General features: G+C 33.7%; 2 pseudogenes; both read left to right on the forward strand.

The window, feature by feature from the left end:
- The first annotated feature begins 15,046 nt into the window (after positions 1–15,046).
- Positions 15,047–21,152, forward strand: LOC120130418 (annotated as a pseudogene).
- Positions 21,153–21,946: 794 nt separating this feature from the next.
- LOC120130419 lies at positions 21,947–23,627 on the forward strand (annotated as a pseudogene).
- The last annotated feature ends 691 nt before the right edge of the window (positions 23,628–24,318 follow it).

Raw genomic sequence — 24,318 nt, forward strand, 5'->3', positions numbered from 1 at the left:
CTGTACCAATCTCATGAAATATTTTTCTTTAGATGACATTTCTTATGGATTTTCAGTGGAAGAAGATTGCTTAGTTTTCTCTAATGAGAAATCTACACTTTATAGGTCCTTTCTCAAATCAAAATCCCATTTCTAGATATAGGGCGTACTTAAATCGAGCTCACATTTGGCCCAACGATTCCAAACATGCAAATTTAAATGATTTATAAGGTTTGAGTCAAATTTCGAATGTTGACTCAAAAATATAAATAGTTACACATCACTTAAAAAAACGCTTTCGTTGTTTGATAATTAGAATTGTTGAGCCTTCAAAATTATAAATTATACATTTTTATTTCAGAAATATAGCCATAATTAAATAAAATAATAATTATAAAATAATTAATAAATTTAAAAATTTGTCCACAAAAAATAAATTTAAAAATGTTTACAAAAATATAAATATTTTTGTAATTATAAAAATAAATTGCAATTTTTCATATATTAAAAAAATTGATTTTTTTAAATTTTTAGAATTTACCGCTTATAATTATTGACAAATATTAAAATAAAATTTCAGGTCAAATATAATATTTTTTTTTTATTAATTTAGCATGTCACGTCATCCTCTCTTTTTAATAAAATGTAACGCCCCTAATCTCGGGTTAGTAATTTCGGATTAACCTGATAAAGAGTGTAAAGAAACCCATTAGCTTGTAAGAAACCATGACCTAAGTTTGAGTGGACTTGGGCTTAGTTTAAGCCCAACATGAATTAAAAAAGGATGTTTTTAATTGGTGACTGAAACTTGGAGGACTAAGAGAGCTATTTTACGGAAATTATCTCATGTCTTACACCCTCCTCAGATCTCATTTTTTCCCACACTTTTATCTTCTTCTTCCCCATTTCAAACTCTATTATCTCCCTAACTTTCCAAAGAAAATATGCAAACTTTATAGGATTTTAGGCCTTAACCACCAAACTTAAGGTAAGAAATTTAATTTACTATCTCCAAGCTTCATTTTAAACCCTCTATTGCAAGTTTTGGTTATGGATATCAAATATGAGTTTGGTAGGGGTTCTAGAAATCTAAGTGAAATCATTCCGTTTTTTAGAGATTCAAGCCTCAAGAAATGCTCTAAACTCCCCAAAACGGTAGTAACACTTGTGACTGATTTTTGTCTAGTGAGAGAAGTTTGAGAGGGCTCCAAGGCTAAGGGGGAAAATAAGCTAGTGCTTGGTTGAACTTTGAGTGTTTCCAATAACTTAGAAACTCAAGGTAACTCACTTCTAACTCAACTATATCACATATAGGACACTAGGTGTGTCTGTTAGCTTGCATGAGTTATGAAGCATGTTCATGGTAGATTTCAATATTTGGTGTTTTCCAACATGCTTATGGATCTTTTATGACCCCTATTACCAGTCATAACACTTTAATAACGTTTGGGAACCTCTGTAGGGTTTTTTGGTGAATTGAGAAGTTATTTTCATACCCAAACATGGCATTTTTGGGTTTGAGTATTGTTATTGGAAGAACAATACATATATTGTTCATTAATCAACTTGAAAATAAGAGAGTTTTGAGAGGGAAATATCGATACTAACCTATAGAGTATCGGTACTACTGACTCGGTTTCGATACCCAGGGTAGTATCAATACCAAGCACACTTAGTAGATGCCAGTAAGCCTTTTTGGCATCGATACTCATGAGAATATTGATACTTGGGGGTAGAATATCGATACTTCCAATAGGAGTATCGATACTATGGTATTTTTCAAAATATCAAAGCCAAATTTGGTATCGATACTCATATTAGTATCAATACGACAGACCGAGAGTATCAATACTTAAACTAAAGTATCAGTATTAGCCCTTTGTTATCAGCCTTTAATAAGTCAATAATATCGATACCTAAAGGTAAATACCGAGGGAATTAGTATCGGTACCCATAAAAAGTTTTGGGTAACAAACCTAAAGGTTTTAAGGGATAGTTTTGAGGGACCCAATTATACAAGAATGCCATGAAATAAAGCTAAAAGCAAGAAGAGTAATAAACTCAGAACAACTAGAAACAATATCAGTTAGGATTAAAAAAAAGCTAGCATTGTTTGATGCTCTGGACACAATCAGGACACCCAAGTTACTTTAGCAGGATACAATTGTACAATTCAGATATCTCAGTCAGTGCCAAGGCACTTTAGTTACCAACTGAGCGTAAATACCCCAAGACTCAAAAGAGTAAGTTGGTCGGTTGTACGTTTCAGGTGCAGTTTCAAATCTCACCTCAGATACCTAAGAGTATATAGGAAGGCTAGATGGATGTGTGATCTTTGAGATATAGAACGCTCAGCCACACCATGATGCCTACCTCAGCATATCATATCAACATCTATGTCTTTGTACATATGCCATGTAACACTCTAAACCCGATTGGGCCTAAAGTGTCACGTTGGGCTGCCGAGGCAATCCTTGATCTTTAAAACATGTTCATTTTCTTTTCATATGTACTGAATGCTATCATAATAAAACATAAACAATTGTATAAAATATTTTACAAAATCGGAGCTCCGAGATGCATGATTTAAATCAAAATAATATATATTGAAGCTTACAACTCAAATACATAAGTAAGGTTCTATGAATACATATGTCCACTAAAGCTACAATATAGTATTCTTTCGGAGATGCTGGAAGTCCTACGACGACGGTGCTCCACGAACTACTCAAGCTACGGACCTGCCAATGGAAAACATCCGAAGGCTGAGCTTACAAAGCTCAGCAGTATAATCGCTAATCTAGAGCAACATAAGAATTCCATAAACTGAAGCATGCTAGAGACATAGTACTAAGCAGTTGGTACAAGCATGATACCAATCAGAGCTACCTACATAAGGTCCTCCAATTCTATCTCTCGAATCTACGTCTCATGCTTCCCTTAGTCTTTGTTAAGGGCCCCGCCATGAGTATACAAGTACTAAGTCTTTAACCTCATTATCATCCTATAATGTATCACCATGCCAAACACAAGTACGGTACCCGATATCACAGAGACGCTAGTACTATCACTCAACAATAAATAAGTATCATGGTGTAGCTCAGGGTCACATAGCATCACGGAACTCACACCTCTTTTTGCTTAATAGAGGTACCTTAGGTAGACTTGGGTCATAAAATATCAGTATATCCAAAGTATCTTAGGCGAGATCTAAATCACATAGCATCGATATCTCCCAATACTTTAGGCTAGGTTCGGGTCACATAGCATCGAGACCTTGCCTGGCTAGACCACTCCTCTTAAGTACTCGAAACGTGTCTGGGTTACATAGTAACAATACCACATTTGACTAGCAACCAAAGTGTATCATACACTGACTTTGATATATCCGGATATTCTATGCACATAAGACGACAATCCTACTGCTAAATTAACTCGTGTGTCCTCACCTTTTCCCTTGCGACACATAAATGTATAAGTCTTATGGAATCTTACCTCATAAGTCTTTATGGCTATAACACAATTAATATTATTATCTTATTATTATTATAAGGCTCTCATCTAGAGCTATACCTTAATACACGTCAATTGATGTCACATTGCAGCATACGAAATAGCTCGATCACTCGCTACTAAACTCATTGAAGTTAGGTGAGGTCATATCCCCTTCACCCGAGACTATCTTGCTCGTCCTCTCGCATAGGATGTTTTGGTAGGGGTATTAATACTTATAGGATATTTTACTCATTTCTACCTCTGGAGAGGTCTTTAAGCGCTTCAAAATTTCCCGGTGATTATGGTGCTTGCAGTACACTGACTGATTCATTATTTAGCTCGATACTTGTCCCAGGCTCGTTACTGAGTAACAACACTCCTAATGTTCTTATCGTAGTTCTCCCAATACCCTTTGAAGTAGTGGAACGACTTATCCATTTTTGGTTCACTGACGTTCTCAAAGCACCACGCTCTTCGTCGATATTGAATCTGACATATTTATCACATCGCTCATTGAGTATCTTATGTATTGATCCTCAATCCCAACTATCTGTATGCGTCCTTGATTGAATATACTTTGGTGTATTACACTTAATATGGTTACACCCGATGTAACCTACTCCTACGAGTTTTTTTTTAGGTATGTTGGGTCATTTATGTCGCTCACGGACTAAGTTTTACTATTACAGATTGTTCTTAGATCTTACGAACCTTAAACGGGTCAAAAGAACATTCGGCAACACTTAGAACCTTTAATGAATGCAAATCCATCCTTGTTCATCGAGCAAAATGAAGAAGGGATCGATCCTTTCTTTCGAGAGATCGATTCTTTCTCCCGAGGGATCGATCCTTTTGAAAAGATATCGGTCTTTTGATGGACATAAACTTTGGGATCGATCCCTTTGGTCGATGGATCGATCTTTTTTCTGGGAATGACTTGCTTAAGCTCGAGAATCACTCAAAAATCACCCTAAACGATATGGGTTGGTTTCTAAACTTATTTAAAAGCTTTAGTAAGTTATTTAGGGTTATTAGGCATCATTAAAACATGCTATTAACACCTAAAACGTGATTTGGTTGAGAAATCAAAGATGAACCCTAAAATACTCAATCATCCCAATCTTAGCAAACACCAAGAATTTATGAAACTTTAATACTCCAAAGGATTAGAAATACACTACCTTGAATTAAGAAACCCAAAATGATGCTCATTTTTTTTATCAAGCACACTCTTTTTTTACTTTTGTTTATTTTTCCACCATTTTTCCTCAAACCAAAATGAAGACAAACATTCTTAGCATAAAATGGAAATGATGAAGATTAGGAACATATTTAAAGCTTAAGATTGTAAGGAAGAAACCTCAATCACCCACCTTGAGCTAAGCACTTGCTATCGAGTAAGAAAACGGAGAAAGAGATAAGAAATAAGGGAGATAAGAGAAAATGAGAGAACCATACATGAAAGCTTGATATAAAACCCTAAAAGAAGCTTCTAAATTCCTTAATGGTATAATTACACTTTTGGTCTTTCTATTTTATCTCATATTAAAAAATCCCCCCTTTTTATAGCTAATTGGGCCCTAAAGCCAACCCTATTAAGCCCAATAACTTAATTTATAATTTCACATGGTCCATTTCCCTCTCAAGTAAACCCAAAACTACTAACACATAATTTGGGGTGTTACATGCCACTAGCACGCTCATTTAGTGAATGTGTGTAGTATAGTACAATTATTTGTGAAGCATTGAGCTCGTAAGATTAACGTTCTGAATATCATCATCATATATTCTAGCTCAACAGAGGCTATAGAGTATGTCTTAATTTGTATTAGAAAGCATGTATTATTATAAACCCTTTTTATATTCAATTTTAACTTTATTTTGATTTAAACTCATTGTATTTTTTTATGATTTGGGAGCTCCCCAGTATTGTAAAACTCAAATTTACTATGTTTAATTTTATATCACTTTGAATGGATATTTTATAATGTTTACGGTTGTTTTTTTTATATAAAAATTCTAGGTTAACCACTTCGATGATCTCGTATGACACCATAATCCATCAATCTTCATATCGAATTAGATTAGGGTCTTACATAAAATCTAAATTTTATTGTGCATTTTGCATCTTTTGAAAGTCCAAAAACTAAAAAAAAAAATTGTTTAAAATAATTTAATGTTCATTTTTTAGTTTTAACGTAATTAATATCATTAATAGATATCAATAGCATTAACAATACATATTGACGTGTGACATTCGTTGTTAAAGCACTTCTTGATATAACTATAAAGAAAATTTCGTATCAAACTCATCAAACGATCTTAGTAATTAAGAAGAGTGTTGTTTTCCTATAGATCATGTGTTCGACCAGCTGTGTTTTCAAAATGTGTATGTTGTCAAAAACTAAAGAAATTTATAAACATATAATAACTTACAATCATTATGAATTATTTCGGGGGAAAAACTAATACTCGCAAATGAACATGACACATATCAATATCAAGCATCATCTCATGAGAGAATTACTTGAAGATAAAACAATGAAAATAAAAAGGCAATATGAAAATGGTGAAATCTAGATTTGTATGAGATTTGACTAAATTAAGGAATACCAACTATTAGTCAATGCACAATATGCATTATGTATCACCCTCTTAATCTCATTTTCTTCTTTTTGTTAGTCTTAGGCAAATCCACTTACCCTTCCTGCCGACCATTATCATCATCTGTCGATGAAAAACGTGAACCAAAACCCTCATTTTCCAGCCGGCCAATGCTCCATTTTAACTCGCCAGTCGCCACTACTTGGTTAAAGTTAACACACCGACTCGTTCATTTATATATTTACAATATGGCATTCTAAAAGCTTTGAAAATGAAGTTGCATCTTTTTTGGGTTAATATTTTCAAGTGATCCATAATAGCTTGGACTCACACCGAGTTTGAAATCTAGAGGTCCGGTGGTGCCGGTGAGGTAAGCAGCACATTGGCACGACTCAAACGTCCACAAACTTAACCTTCATTTCTTTCGTGGAATTATTTTCCCTTGAAAGCGACAATGGAATGCACCGAACCTCAGATCAGTGCGTTACAGTGAGATAAAGGAGTTTTTTTACTCTTTCTTAGTCATTTGTGGCAGTGGCGAGGGCGGTGGCTAAGGATATTCTGGGATGGGTGGTGAAATTCTGATAAATATAAAAATATATAAATGATCCTTAGATAATAGGATGTTATTTTATTGAGTCGATCAACATAAATGTTTACGAGACTATTCATGTTTAAAACTCATATTTTTGGTCAAAAAATTAACGGTCGGTCATATGAATTGGACATTAACATGTTAATTGAGAAATGATAAAAACATAGTTTAGTGATATTTAGTAGCATCGTCATTAGTTTAGTGATATTTAGTAGCATCGTCATTAGTTTAGTGATATTTAATAGCATCGTCATTAGTTTAGTGATATTTAGTAGCATCGTCATTGCTTTCAAGCACTAGCTCGACAACACAATATTTCAAGCATTAGCTCGACGAGATAATGTAAACGAAGAGTCGATCCAAAAAATACAAATCAAATTTTATTATGTCTCAGTTAACAAGCTAATGTCTAACTAGGCCCGTTTCTCAAATTTTGGTAGCCTTAAACGAACCAAAAATTTAGGCCCTTAATCAGAGATTTAAATTACATCTTGCATTTGTGTCTTCGGTCGTATTACGTTTATCGCTATTGCGGACATAACGGATGATATTGCAGTCATTGAAAGTATTGTGGTTGTGGGTTTTCAATAACATATATTATTGTGGACATAACAATTGTGGATGTCGTAATTTTGGACGATGTTGTTACCATTGCATAACAGTCAGTGTTGCGGTTACAAATCGCTATTTAAGTAATTGTTCATAATAACAAGTGTTGAATTTTTTTAAGGATAGCTTCATAATAACACGTATTGAAAAAAATGAGACCTAATAATAAATATTGACAAAAAGTAAATTTTAAGAGTAAACTTATGATAACAAATATTAGAAAAAAATCCTCTAATAAAAAGTATTGAAAGAATTGGATTCATAACAACAAATAAATATTATAATGAAATTTAAAAGCATGTCCCTAATAACAAATATTGAAAAAATTGGACCCCTGAAAGAATTGGATTCATAACAACAAATAAATATTATAATGAAATTTAAAAGCATGTCCCTAATAACAAATATTGAAAAAATTGGACCCCTGATAATAAGTATGGAAAATTTGGGCCTTTAAGAGCAAATGTTAGAAAAAATATTCGCAAGAATTGGACATTTATACAAATAATAGAAAAAAATTAATTATAAAAGTAAACCCTTAATAATAAATATTAAAAAAATAAGACCATAATAATAAATATTAAGAAAAGATTGAAACCATAATAATAAGTATTAAAAACAATTGGCCCCTACAACTTATATAAATTTTTTTCCAAGTATAATACATTATAAAAATTATGGACCTCCGGCAGGTGCCCTTCCTATCCAGGCCTAGATATAACTCTGCATCTAACTCAAATGACGGTTAATCTCTTAACAAAAAATAACAAGTTTGGAATATAAAAAAAACGAGTGTCAAAATGACTAGTTTTTCTTTCAAACTATACTAGTTTAACTTTCAAGTGGATGAATCTTTTGTGTTTGGCCTTTTTATGTAATACCGGATTTGTACCAATGCATATCGACTATTGACATTATAAATTGGTATGTAATAGAATATTTTAAATCATATAAATTTAATTTACACAACTATATCTATTTTATATTATGTGTTATATGTAGTTGTAAGATCTAAGATTTTAAGTTTGTGATTTTAGAACTTAGGTTTATAATTTTAATTTTTTTGATTTGAAATTAAAATAGATAAATTATGTAAAATGAATGGTAAAAAGATCGATGTATAAAATAATATTTTTTTTTATTTTTATTAATATTTTCAATCAATTTTCAATATTTTATAGCGGATTTGATGTGTTTTGACCAGGGGCAAAACTATGAATTTATTATAGCGGGGCTAAAATAATTTTTATTTTCTATAAATACAATTTTTTTAATTTAGGGCTGATAAATTTTTCTTTATTTATTTTTTAAAAGTACATATTTTTCTATATTAATTAATAATTAAAAATATAATTGGCGGGGGCCAAGGTTCCCCTTGTCCTCCCCTTGGTTTTGACCCGATCTGATCTTATAGGGTTGGACTTTTAAAAAAATTTGGATTCGGGTCAGATCGGGTTTTTTAAGTGGTGAGGCCGGGTCGGATTTTAGTGGAAGGTGAAAAAACTCCAACCCAACTCGATCCAAGGATAATAATGTAATTTCCTTTAACATGTATTATTTTTAATTAAGTCGGGTCGGAGTCGAGTTAGATATATATTTTTTGGGTTGAGTTCCGGTGGAAGATACATATTTTCTGGGCGGGTTGACCAAAAACCCAACCCGTTGCCATCCCTATTTCATATCCGTTTATTTATTTTTGAAAGTGTTTATGTTTATTTGTTTAGCATTCACATACATATTCATTTAACATCCGTGAACAAGTTCATTTAATATTTATTAACATATTTGTTTAACATTCGTTTAACGTTAGGCAACCAACCCTCTACTTTTATCTTTTCATTTACTTGCCAAAAAATGGTATAATTATGACACTAGTCCTTAAGTATCTTAGGCTTCACAATTTGAACTCCAAATATTACCTTATGCTCAATTTAGTCCATATCTTCACCAATATTTAAAACATAAAAAATAAAAAGAGAACTATGTAAACATGCCTATAAACATACCGATAAACAAGTTTGTCCATAAATATAAACGAATCGAACACATATTTATTTATGTTCATTCATTCATTCATTTATTAAATGAATATAAAAGTTTACATATTCTTGTTGTGATTTTCTTAACATTTTATACGTTCAAATTATTAGATTATATAAACTTTTAGATATTGATAATTTATTTCCTATAAATTTTGACACTTTTTTTTATATTTGTGCCATGTTATTTTTCTATAACGTAATATTTTTATTTATTTAAATAATAATAATTACTACATTGTAAGTATCAATTAAATATTATATTTTAAACCTTAATATCATTTTAGCGATGGTCATATTCAGGTGTTCAAAAAAATCTGAAACTTGTTTTTCTATATTAAAAAAATCCAAATTTGTCCAAATGATTATTAATTATTTGCTAATTAATTTAATGCTCGATTACATTATCTAGTCATGTAGTTGAGATTAAACATATTAAGAAAATTAATCCATATGAAAACGACCTCTGAACATAATAATTAATTAAGTAGACAATAAATAAAAAAGGGTAAAGTACACAAATGGTCCCCTACTATAGGATACTACTTTATTGAGTCATTTGATTATTAAAAGTTACAAAATAGTTCATGAACTATAAGGAGTTACTTTGTTGAGTATCTCAACTATTTAAAGTTACAAAATGATCGTTCGACTATTCATTATATTCCAAACTCGTCATTTTTTGTTAAAAAATTAAGGTCATCTGATTTTTAACGTTAACATAATGACTGAGATATGATATTCATTTGAGGTTATGAGATCATATTTTATTATATATCGGTCAGCATGTTAACGTACATCTCAGACTGCCGTCAAATTTTTAACAAAAAATGACGAATTTGAAACATAATGAATAGTAAGATGGCTATTTTAATAGTCAAAGACTCAACAATACATCTCCCTATAGTCAAGGGACCATTTATGTACTTTACCCTAAATAAAAATAAGAATGATATTTTATATCTATAAGCAAAGCTTACACAACACTACACTTGGCATAATTGCAAATAAATATTTCGATTTCAATATCATCAGCATGAAGTTATCGCTAACCCTATAGTTTTTGTCCTTTTATAGATATGTAATATTATATAATTAATTTAACTATAATATAAGCTGCAAACTATTATATTAAAACAAGTGAACATAAATTTTAGACTAAAGCATGTCGTGTTAGCTTCAAGGTGGGTGTTGAGATTAGGCTGCTTAATTAAATATAATAATTTTGGAGTTTCCAGATATAAGAGACAGAACAGCATGACGACAAATATATTAAAATTTTAATACATGCTTACGATGTTGAAACAGTATTATTAGGTTGTCTGTATTACGAAACCCACGCATTAAATTATTATCCAAATGAGTTGCCGCTTTTATGATTAAAATTATTATTTAACAGAAGCATGCATGGTTGTTTTATTTAACTGCTATAAAAATAAACAGCCTATATATTATTATTATTATAGAGTATTTTCAAATAGTGATGTCATAAATAAGATTGAAAATTGGTGTAATATTATTATTAAACATTATAATGGGTTAGATGGTCATAAGTTTAAGTTTTTGTGTACCCGAGCTCATTTAAATATTTTCTTTTTATTTGTCATTTGATTTGATTGAAATTTAAAAAAGATTACGTGATTTAATTTTTAATATAATTTTTGATGTAAAATATTCACACTCATTTTATTCGATTCAATAAAAAATATTATTTATTGGAAAAAATAAACATTCAAATAAAAATATATAAATATGATGTATTATTATAATTATCTATATATGTTAAAGAGATAATCATATTATTATCATAAGTCAAGTTGTATATTTTTCATGCTAAACCTGAATACGATCTAATCCGACATAATTTTTCAAAAAAATCTAATAGATCTACCTCAACCTATTTTTCAAAGAAAATTTAATCTTATAAAATTAGAATCTATTAAATATGGGTCAAATATCATCCCTAGTAGTGACTCGGAAGGGTTATCTAAACTTGAACATTTTGTTCAGCCATAATATATAAGCATGATAAAATTGGCCTAGTATATGAGTTTTTTATTTAGCCTAATAGGGCAAGTAAAAATTTACTTTGGGATATATGATATTTTCTACAGTGACATGGAACTCGTCACGTTGAGGTGATGAGTTTCAGTAAAAAAAAAAATTTTATTCTAACTTCTTACTCCGATGTGATATATTTTAATAAAAAATTCTATTCTATTGGAACTTGCACCTCGAGGTGATGAGTTTGAATAAAAAATATTTTTTATTGGAACTCATCACATCAACGTAAAGAGTTCAATGAACACTGTAGAAAATATCGTAAATTTCAAAATATAAATCGAGATGCCCTAATGGGCTAAATAAAAAACCGATATTGGGCCACAGAAGCCGATAAGCAGATCCTTATCAAGAATCGGACCAAATAAAATAAACCTAACCCAAGAATGTAGGCTTCAGTTGCATCCATTAAGCAACAAGAAACTGCTGTTGGAACTTCGTTTTTTGTCATCAACAAAAACGTTGCAACTTTTTTTGAGTTTAAATTGCCTGATATGCCACTCTATTATTATAAATTTAATTTTTAGGTCATCATATTTTTAATATTCATAATTAAGTCACTTAGATAATCAATTATAACAATCAAATCACCATGCAATTAAATTTCACATTGAAATTACCTTTTTATTTACATTTTAATCACTCAACTTTTTCTATGAGTAAGTAATTTTAGGATTTTTTTAATTTCTTAAATATTGATGCAAGATTAATTTTTATTGTCTTACGTTCAAGTGGCCTCAATAGATAAAAAGAGTATCGTTCTCCCTAGAGGTATTGACCTGTATATGGATTTACCATTTCTAAATTATTATTTTTTTGGAAAAAGACACTCGAGGTCTTTAAACTTTTCAAAAAAAATTAATGTGGCCCTCATCCTATTTTTTGGATCAACGTAGCCTTCCAACTCGAAAAAAGAACCCAATGTAGGCCTTTGACCAACAATTCATTAATTCCAACTGTTATAAATTGGGTAAATTACACCATTCATCACTCAACTATTTTCTTCTCTTCTATTTTGGTCACTAAACTCTAAAAGTTTTTAATTTCGGAAATCTTGGATACTTCAGGGATTAAGGCTGTAGTTAACTCATTGTACCCCCATTTCTCTAACTTCTTTCCTCTCCTTCTCGAATCTCACCGCCGAGCAAGAAGTTCAACAGAGCAAAGTCTCATGATCTGGGAAAAATTAAAAGATTAATGTCTAAGTTGATGTAGAAATTTTCTATTTTCAATTTCCCATGCTTTCGAAGTAAAATTTATGATCAATACACAATGATGTGTTAATAAACAGAAAAAAAAATCATTTAGTATATATAATACAATATAATTCTCTCTTCATGCTCTTCTCCACGGTTGTGCTTTGCTTTGCCTCTAAATATTTCCCTTTTCCATGGAAATTCAATCTCCTTCCTCCGATCTTGATGGATTTAACATGGATAAAGTAGTCGTTCTGTTTGATGACTAGGGGCGTGTAAATGAGTGACGTCGTTTTGGTCCCCAAAACGGCGTCTCCGTTGCCAGTTAACACGACGTCGTTCGAGGATGATAAGCAAAGACTGAACCTTTGTGGGTGTTCGATCGGGGAACTTAACTGTGAGGGAAGAGAAACCGAAGCCTTCCCTAACCCTACCATCCCGTTAGCGCCACTGGCCAAGTCGTGTAAGTAAAAGGCTGGTGCACAAGAAAAGAAAAAGTGATCGACGGTCGTCGTTTTTCCTACGTTTAAAAAGTCAACAGTATCAACGGCTATTGCATCCTCCACCATTTCCCCTGTTGAAGCCAATCCTGTGACGCCATTGTTGGGGAACACAAAACAGTTGGTGTTCAAAAGACAACTCTTTTTTCCTAGATCATAAGACTTTGCTCTGCGGCGGTGAGAAGGAGAGGAAAGAAGTTAGAAAAATGAGGGGTAAAATGAGTTAATTACAACCTTAGTCCTTGAAGTCTTTAGGATTTCTGAAATCGAAAACTTTTAGAGTTTAATGAACAAAATAGAAGAGAAAAAAATAGTTGAACGATGAATGATATAATCTATCTAATTTATAACAGTTGGAATTAACAGAACCGTTGATCATTGACGGAAAACATTGATCAAATGATCACATGAATGATTTTGTTAGTTGTAAAACTGAATCCAAATTTTGGAATTCCAGGTTTCAGCATGTTTCAATCTGGCCGAGGGCTTACGCACACCACAATTAAGTGCTGGGAGTATCTGGAACTTCAACCATAAAACTGTATCCTATTTTCAATATGCTTTAATTCTTAGGTACCTCCAGACGTGTTGTCTGATTGTATCAGTTTCCGACATGAATATTATGTGTTTAACATTAACAAAAATATATATTTGTTTAAAGTTATATATATATTTAAAAGATTTCTGAATGATTATATCCTTATATCCTTATCGAAAGATATCAAATAATAAAGTTTAGGGTAAAGTATACAAATGGTTCCTGACTATAAGGCATTGCTTTATTAAGTTATTTGATTATTCAAAGTTACAAAATGATCCTCTAGAATGTTGTTTTGTTAAGTCTCTGACTGTTGAAAGTTACAAAATGATTACCCGACTATTCATTATATTCTAAACTCGTCTTTTTCCGTTAAAAATTGGTGGTTGTTTAAGTTGTACGACAACATGATGACTGAGATATGATAGCCATTGAGCTTCTAAGATCAGATTTTAGTATATCACAGTCAACAGGTTAACATTTCGTTCAAAATACCGTCCATTTTTTAATGGAAAATGACAAGTTTTGAACATAATAAATAGTCAATGACCATTTAGTAACTTTCAATAGTCGAGACTCAACGAAGCAACACTCTATAGTTGGATGACCATTTTGTAACTCTTTAACAGTTGAGATACTTAATAAAACAATATTTATAACCAAGGGACCATTTATGTACTTTACCCTTTTGATTATCAATATATAAATTTTATACAATGCACTAATCGAATGGCCTCCGTGGTAAAGGAATTGTTGTTATTCCTTGAGGACTCAAGTTCGAGAACCATAGATGTTAGGGGTGTGAACGTTCATTGTCGAAAGATTGAGAAAGATTGAGAGTAATCTTTGAACATATATTGTCTTATTTTTAACCTAGATTAATAAAAAAAATATTAACGTTTCATTCTAGCAAAAAAAACCAACAAATTAGAGTTGTATCATCCAAATATATTACATGCTACAAAAATGACAAGTTAAATTTTAGGGTAAAGAACACAAATAGTCATCCGACTATAGGATACTATGTTAATATTAGATTTTACTTTTATCTTTGTAATATTCGATCCGGATTAGTCGATCAATAAATCTGATACCAATGATTATAAAAAATACATAATAAAAACATTATTGTTAAATCCAAAATCACAATCTAAAAACACTGATATGGATAAAAAATGATACATTGACCAATCTACAATTTAAATTGATTTCTTTTACAATTCACTAAATATAGGGTCATGAATACCAAAAAATACAAACTCAAAATCAAATCAAATTAAAGATCTTGTCCCTCCTGAATCAGTATCTTATTCAATACCTCATTATACTTCTATCTTTTCAAACCTCATACATACAAACATATATATATATACACATACTCGCACTGAGTTCATTTGGTTACTACAGTCTAAGTTTCTCATTGAACAAAAATGGCGAGTAGAAATGGCAGAAAAAGTTCAGAGACTTGCAACTCTTTTCCTCTATGTTATGACGAAAATGGCTCTTCATCAGGTTTAATGGGTACTCCCTCAAATCAAAGAAGGCCTGCAGGATGGAGAGTTGTTTCTTTCGTATTAGGTGACGTTATAATTGTTATTTTAATGTTTCGGTTCATGTATATATGTAGAGACACGAACGTAAAATTTTATGTTATTTTATTACTTATATAGCAAATAAAACATGTGCGAGACTGGCATCATACAGATTGATGGCAAATTTTATGGTGTACATGCAAATGGAGTATCACATGGACCAGGTTTGGGCAGCTACCGTTCTTAATGGCTGGTCCGGTGCATCGAATTTGGCCACGGTCATCGGTGCATATGTTTCCAATGCATTCATCGGCAAATTTTGGACCATTGTTCTTTGATCCTTGTCAATTATCCTGGTACATGTCCTCGTAACGTCATGCATGTTTAACAAAATTTCAAAAATACTATATGAACATAATCAATAACATGTGATTTCAACCACTAATCGATAGGGAATGGTAATCATGACGTTAACGGCTTTACTTCCACTACTGCACCCTCTGTCGGGCGCTAATGAAGAACTACTACACGACCAATGCATACCCTACAAAACGCCCAACTCGGCATTTTGATTATCGAAATATTTTGGTTATCCATCGGAAACGGCAGAATCAAACCTTGTTGTGTTCCCTTTGCCGTCGATCAATTTGATTTGACAACTGAAGAAGGGAAAAAATAAAACAAGAGTTTCTACAATTTATGCTACACCACTCAAACAGTTGTCTTGATGATTGTTCAAACTACTGTGGTTTATATCCAAAATGATATTAGCTGGGCATTAGGGCTTGGAATCCCAACACTTTGCTCGAACATCGCCATTGTTTTGTTCTTCATCAGAGCGAGACATTTTGTATATATAAATCCCAAGGAAGTGTTTTCACTGGCATCGTGCAAGTGCTCGTCGCTGCGAACAGAAAACGCAGACTTCATCTTCCGATTGAAGGAGACGATTGTCAATTTTACGACGGCCCTCCGTTGAGGAGAAGCTTGCTTAGAGCTAGAGAACCCCATCTCACTACACAGTACAGGTAATGTGTTTTCTACCATTAATCTCCATCATCTATTTTTAGTCATATAACTCTACTAAAATGCGTTAATCTCAGTTGCTTAAACAAAGCGGCTCTAGTGATTGGTGATGAAGTAAACTCATATGATTCATGTGTGAATCCATGGCGGCTCTGCACAATCCAACAAGTCGAAGATGTCAAATGCCTTATAAACATCTTGCCAATATTCATAACCAGTGCAGAAGATCCATACCAAAGATAACATAGCAGATTTCATGACGAAGGCAATCAATGCTGATAAATTTACATGGTGTCGATCCTCCTGTGGCCTGTCATAGACGTAATCAACATGACGGTACAAGGTAGAAAGAATGGTGTGAAGATATGATTGTTCTAATCAAATCTTCAAGTGGGAGATTATTGAAAATAGGTGAAAACAAATCACCGAAAGTTAGCATTAATTCCACCGAATTAAATGGTCAAAAGTAGGTGTGATTGTTGAAAAAATGAAAGGGTAAAATTACAAACTTTAGTCATTGTAATTTAGGGTATTTATAAATTAGTCCTTAAACTTCAACTATAAATACCCTAGCTCATTTAGCTTCAAAATCATCCCAAAGCATTCTAGCTTTCTTCCAATACTAGAGAATTTAGAGAGTTTCTTGAGAGTTGTTTTCTCATTTTTATCAAGAGAGAATTATCATTATTTTCTCCTTGGTAGATCGAGAGAAGTTGTAATTCCTATTTTCTCATAGTGAAATTCTTCTACCGTTGCCCATGGTTTTTTTACCCTATATTATTTAGGGGTTTTCCACGTAAATTTTGTGTATCTTTTATCTTCATTTTTATTTTCTCAAATTATCAATTGCGATTTTGCTCTATCCGATAGCCGTCTTCCGCAACAGTTGGTATTAGAGCCAGATTAGAGTGTGTAATATCTGCTTATTGTCTTTGTGGTTGCCACCAAAAGGTGGATCCTCCAACATAAGAAAGTAAGAAGTTATTACCCATTCTTTGAAGGTTCCAGAGAACTATTCACGATAGTGAAATAGTGGGAGCTATCCGTAAAAGAAGCTATGCCAACGAAATTTGATATTGAAAAATTCAATGGGAGAAATTTCTCATTGTAGAAATTGAAGATGAATGTCATCCTGAGAAAAGACGGTTGTCTAGCAGTTATCAGTGAAAGGCCGGTGGATTTCACAGATGACAACAAATGGATCGAAATGGACAGGAATGATATGGCAAACTTTCATCTAGCATTAGCAGATGAAGTATTGTCAAGCATCAAGGAGAAGAAGACAGCTAAGGATATATGAGATCATCTCACCAAACTGTACGAGGCCACATCGCTGCACAATAAAATTTTCCTTAAGAGGAAATTGTACACTCTCCGGATGCCAGAATCTACTTCAGTGACGGAGCACTTAAACACACTGAACACGTTATTTTCTCAACTTACATCCTTAAGATGTACAATAGGAGAACAAGAACGTGCTGAACTTCTACTTCAAAGTCTACCTGATTCGTATGATCAACTCATCATCAACTTGACAAACAGTAATGTCACCAGTCTAGTCTTCGATGACGTTGCAGCTGCTGTTCTCCAAGAAGAAAATCGGTGCAAGAACAAGGAAGACAAACAAGTAAATCTGCAACAAGCAGAATCATTGACAACGATGAGAGGGAGATCAACAGAACGTGGCCAAAGCAGCAGTCACAAACATGGTAGATCGAAGTCGAGGAGAAATAAGAATTTAAAGTGCTACAACTGTGGAAAGAAGGGTCACTTGAAGAATGATTGTTGGATTCTAAATAAAAACTCCAATCCACAAGGCAATACCGCAAACACTTCAGATGATGGAGATGCTCTATGCTGTGAAGCGTCAACCACCGTGGAAGGTAGAAAGAGATATACAGATATATGGCTCATTGATTCGGGAGCAACATATCACATGACCTCAAGAAGAGAATGGTTCCATCATTATGAACCTGTCTCAGGAGGATCTGTGTATAGTTGCAATGATCATGCATTAGAGATCGTTGGCATGGGAACCATCAAATTGAAGATGTATGATGGAACAATTAAAGTTGTTCGAGATGTGCGGCACGTGAAAGGCCTGAAGAAAAATTTATTATCCTACGGATTATTGGATAATAATGCAAGCAAGATTGAAACACAGAAAGGAATCATGAAGGTGTTCCATGGAGCGCTTGTGGTGCTGAAAGGCGAAAAGATAGCAGCAAACTTGTACATGCTGAAGGGAGAGACTTTGCTAGAAGCAGAAGCCTCTGTTGCCTCATGTAGTTCAGATTCGACAATGTTATGGCATCAGAAACTTGGACACATGTCAGAACAAGGAATGAAAGTCCTTGTGGAGCAAAAGCTACTTCCAGGCTTAACAAAGGTATCACTTACCTTGTGTGAGCATTGCATAACAAGTAAGCAGCACCGGTTGAAATTCAACACGTCAAATTCTAGAGGGAAAAGTGTTCTAGAATTGGTTCACTCTGACGTATGGCAAGCACCGGTTACATCCCTAGGCGGAGCAAAATACTTTGTCTCATTTATTGATGACTACTCTAGGAGATGCTGGTGTACCCTATTAAGAAGAAGTCAGATGTGTTTTCAACTTTCAAAAACTTCAAAGCGCGGGTGAAACTTGATTAGATTTGATTCCTTCATTATGTGTCTTGAATACAACAAACTTAATACAGACCATTGTGCTTATTTCAAGAGGTCTGATGATAACGATTTTGTTATATTGCTGTTGTATGTGGATGACATGTTGGTTGCAGGACCCAACAAAGATCATATTGAAGAATTGAAAGTACAACTGGCTAGGGAATTTGAAATGAAGGACTTGGGATCAGCAAACAAGATTCTAGGGATGCAAATTCACCGAGACAGAAGTAATAGGAAGATTTGGCTTTCACAAAAGAATTACTTGAAGAAGATCTTGTCAAGATTCAACATGCAAGATTGTAAGCCAATTTCTACCCCTCTTCCTATTAACTTCAAATTATCCTCCAGTATGAGTCCTAGCAGTGAAGAAGAAATGATGGAGATGTCTCGAGTACCGTATGCATCAGTAGTGGGAAGTTTAATGTTCGCTATGATATGCACAAGACCAAACATTGCACAAGCAGTGGGAGTGGTTAGTCGGTACATGGTGAATCCAGGCAAAGAGCATTGGAATACAGTAAAGAGGATCCTGAGATACATCAAAGGGACCTCAAATATTGCATTATGTTACGGAGGATCAAACTTATTAATCAATGGGTATATAGATTCTGACTATGCAGGGGATTTGGATAAAAGCAAATCTACTACATGATATGTGTTCAAAATTGTTGGTGGAGCTGTAAGCTGGGTTTCAAAATTACAGTCAGTTGTGGCTACGTCAACAACAGAAGCAGAATATGTAGCAGCTACACAATCAAGTAAATAAGCAATTTGGTTGAAGATGCTATTGGAAGAGCTTGGGCACAATCAATAGTATGTCTCTCTGTTTTGTGACAGTCAAAGCGCCTTGCATCTAGCAAGGAATCTAGTATTTCATTCAAGGACAAAGCACATACGAGTTCAGTATCATTTCATTCGTGAAAAAAGTGGAAAAAGGGACGGTAGATATACAGAAGATCCATACCAAAGACAACATAGCAGATTTCATGACGAAGGCAATCAATGCTGATAAATTTACATGGTGTCGATCCTCCTGTGGCCTGTCAGAGACGTAAGCAACATGATGGTACAAGGTAGAAAGAATGGTGTGAAGATATGATTGTTCTAATCAAATCTTCAAGTGGGAGATTGTTGAAAATAAGTGAAAACAAATCACCGAAAGTTAGCATTAATTCCACCGAATTAAATGGTCAAAAGTAGGTGTGATTGTTGAAAAAATGAAAGGGTAAAATTATAAACTTTAGTCATTATAATTTAGGGTATTTACAAATTAGTTCTTAAGCTTTAACTATAAATACCCTAGCTCATTTAGCTTCAAAATCATCCCAAAGCATTTTAGCTTTCTTCCAATACTAGAGAATTTAGAGAGTTTCTTGAGAGCTGTTTTCTCCTTTTTATCAAGATAGAATTATCATTGTTTTCTCCTTGGTAGATCGAGAGAAGTTGTAATTCCTATTTTCTCATAGTGAAATTCTTCTATTGTTGCCCGTGATTTTTTACCCTATATTATTTAGGGGTTTTCCACGTAAATTTTGTGTCTCTTTTATCTTCATTTTTATTTTCTCAAATTATCAGTTGCGATTTTGCTCTATCTGATAGCCATTTTCCGCAACAACCAGCATCCTCAGCTTCCTCTCCATGAATCAACAAGGAACATTCACAATATCCCAAGCCCTTAAAATAGACCTCCGGTTCGGTTCCTTCTTCAAAATCCCCGCCAGTTCAATTTGCGTCATCACACGCATCGTCATCTCCGCATGGCTGCCGCTTTACGACCGAGTCGTGGTTCCCGCCCTCGAGAAACTCACCAAACTCGAAGGCGGGATCACGGTTCTCCAACGAATCGTAATAGGAAACCTTTTCGCGATCCTAACGATGTTGGTTTCGGGATTCATCGAAACTGAGAGAAGAAACTCGGTCATCTCCCATGGCGGGGCTGACGGAGTCTCTCCGATGTCGGTCATGTGGCTGATTCCGCAGCTTATACTTATTGGCTTCTTGGAGACATTCAGTATAGTTGGACTCATCGAATTTTACAACAAAGAGTTCCCTGAGAATATGAGAAGCGTAGGGAACGTACTGATTTATTTGACGTTTTCATTGTCGAGTACGCGAGCAGCTGGATTATCACCGTCGTTGAAGATGTTACGGGAAGGGATGGAAGCAGCTGATTGACAGACGATCTAAACACAAGCAGAGTAGATAAATTTTATTTCTTGATAGCTGGGATTTCTTTGTTTAACTTCGTCGTCTTCGTGTTTTGTGCTCGAAGATATCAATACAAGGGCAGTGTTCGAATAACGGCATAATTGATGAAATTTGCCTGAAAATCTTGGTTTTATTTTTCAGAAACTAGTAAATAAACATTTCTCCAAAAGAATCTCGTTATCATGTAACTGTCTTATGATTTGGTATAACTGATGTGTTCGTTATGCAGTATAAACAAGCCCAGGTGTAAGACTAATAAATGATTCGATATGTTATTATTCATGTTAAATACCTTAACATGCCTTAAATAATATAGAGGAATATATCAAATTATTTTTGGGTAAATTATAAAATGGTTAATGATTACGCTGCTTTGTCGAGTATTTCAACTATTAAAAGTTATAAAATTGTCTTCAACTATAAGGTATTATTTCGTTGAATCCCTTGATTACTAAAATTTATAAAATAATTAAATGATTATTTATATATTTCAATCTCGTCATTTTTATTAAAAATTAATGATCGTCTGAGTTAGATGTTAATCTAGTGATTATAATATAATAAAATCAATAAAACAATATTCTATAGTCAAAATCATTTGTGTATTTTGCCAATATTTTTTAAATTAAAAAATTAATTTTTTTAAATATCTTAAAGAATATATGATATGTTAATTACATGTGGCTCCATGCTCCATTCAACAATAATAAATTTTCAACTTTCATTATTATATAAGAGATCTAACCTTATCTTACTAGAGTAATTTTTTATAATTTTCTTTCAATTTTTTGTTAGAGTGAGATGCTAGATGTTGATCCCTTAAACAACATCTAAGATTTTAATCATGTTATCGGCGCCGGTTATCGGCGCGTGTGATATGTTAATTTTTCTTTCAACTTTGCGCCGGTTATCGGCAAGTACGTCTCCGATGCATTCATCGGCAAATTTTGGACCATCGTTCTTGGATCCTTTGCATCTCTATTGGTACATATATCTCTTAATATTTTATATATTCACCGTAATTTTAACACCGTTCTTAACAGTGATTTCAATTTTCAACCACCAATTGGCAGGGAATGATGATCATGACGTTAACAGCTTTGTTACCGTGGCTGCGGCCTCCGCCGTGTACAGACGAAGAACTAAAACACGGCCAATGCATGCCCTACAATAACGCGCAACTCGGCATTTTGATCGCCAGCTTATGCTGGTTGTCCATCGGCACTGGTGGAATCAAACCCTGCTGTATCCCCTTCAGCTTCGATCAATTCGATTTAACGACGGAAGAAGGCCGGAAAGGAAACAACAGTTTCTACAATTTATACTACACCACTCAAACAATCGTCTTGATGATCACTCAAACTATTGTCGTCTATATCCAAGATGATGTTAGCTGGGCGTTAGGGTTTGGGATTCCAACGCTTTGCATGATCTTCTCAATCGTTTTGTTCTTCATCGGAACAAAATTTTACGTGTACATAAGGCCGGAAGGAAGTATTTTCACCGGTGTCGCACAAGTTTTCGTCGCTGCTTATAGAAAACGTCAGCTTTATCTTCCGGTCGACGGTAGCGGCCGATTCTATGATTCTCCATTGACGAGAAGCTTGCTTAGGGTTAAAGAACTTCATCTCACTACACAGTACAGGTAATGCATTTATTTCTTACTTTGTGTATATTTATATATAGATTGTTTAGGAAATGAAACTAAAATGAAGCTATTTATTGTGGATATTCATCAGTTTCTTAAACAAATCGGCTCTAGTGATGGATGATGATGAACTGAACCCAGATGGTTCTTGTGTGAATCCATGGCGGCTCTGCACTATCCAACAAGTCGAAGATGTTAAATGCCTTTTGAACATCATCCCAATATAGCTAACCAGCATCCTTGGCTTCCTCGCCATGAATCAACAAGGCACATTCACAGTCGCCCAAGCCCTAAAAATGGACCTCCGATTCGGTTCCCTCTTTAAAATCCCCGCCGGTTCGATCGGCATCGTTACACTCATCGCCATCGCCATATGGTTGCCGTTCTACGACCGAGTCCTGGTTCCCATCGAGAAAATCAATAAACTCGAAGGCGGGATCACGGTCCTTCAACGGATGGGAATTGGAAACCTTTTCTTGGTCCTAACGATGCTGGTTTCGGGACTCATCGAAATGAAACGAAACGAAACGAAGAAGCTCGGCCCTTTCCCACGGTGGCGCCGAAGGAGTTTCTCCGGTGTCGGTCATCTGGTTAACACCGCAGCTTATCCTTATCGGCTTCTCGGAGATCTTCAGTATCGTGGGACTCATCGAGTTTTACAACAGACAGTTCCCTGAGAATATGAGAAGCATCGGGAACTCACTGATTTACTTGACGTTTTCATTGACGAGTTACGCGAGCAATTGGGCGATCGCCATTGTTGAGGATGTTACGGGAAGAGATGGAACCAGCTGGTTGACGGATGATATAAACACGAGTAAATTGGATAAATTTTACTTTTTGATAGCTGGGATTTCTTTGCTCGACTTTGTCTTCTTCATGTTTGGAGCTCAAAGGTATCATTACAAGGGCAGTGTTAGAATCGTGTAGTAATAACTAATAACTACGATGTACATATGTCGGGTTGGGACGCATTTTTGGTTCACCTAATTCGACCTAAAAATAGTGATTTATCCACCTGAAATTCGACTCGACTCGTATGATATATACCCTCCACTTGACCCGACCCAACTTTTTAGAATAAAATCTGAACTTAACCCAAAATAATAATAAAATATTACTTTTATTCAATAAAAAAATAATTTAATTAAAAAATATATATATATATATATAAAAATATTATTGTAATTATTCCTAAATATATAAGGTAAAATTATATTTTTTTTTAAGGTCGGATCGGATCGAGTATTTTCACCTTAAACCTGAATCTGACCCGACCCGAACACCACCTTAAAAAAATTCGACCCGACCGAATATGAATTAAAAAAAATCCGACCTGATCAGGTCGGATTGGAACCGTCAGATTCGATCCTATGCCCATCCCTACTAATAAGTGGTGAAATTTGCCTGGAATACCTTCTACTGTTTTGGGTTTTCTTCATATGAAGTGAAAATGTATAAATCTATACTATATATAAAAGTAAATAATCGAGTCGGTGTGATTTTATATCATCTTCGTTATGAAAATATTATTTATTATTATTATTATTATTATTATTATTTTTAAATGATAATTTATTATCATTATATAAAATAATTATAATTCAGGTATTTAAAGTCA

This window comes from Hibiscus syriacus, unplaced genomic scaffold (genome assembly GCF_006381635.1).
Source record: "Hibiscus syriacus cultivar Baekdansim isolate YM2019G1 unplaced genomic scaffold, ASM638163v2 tig00110547_pilon, whole genome shotgun sequence".
Classification (NCBI taxonomy): Eukaryota; Viridiplantae; Streptophyta; class Magnoliopsida; order Malvales; family Malvaceae; genus Hibiscus; species Hibiscus syriacus.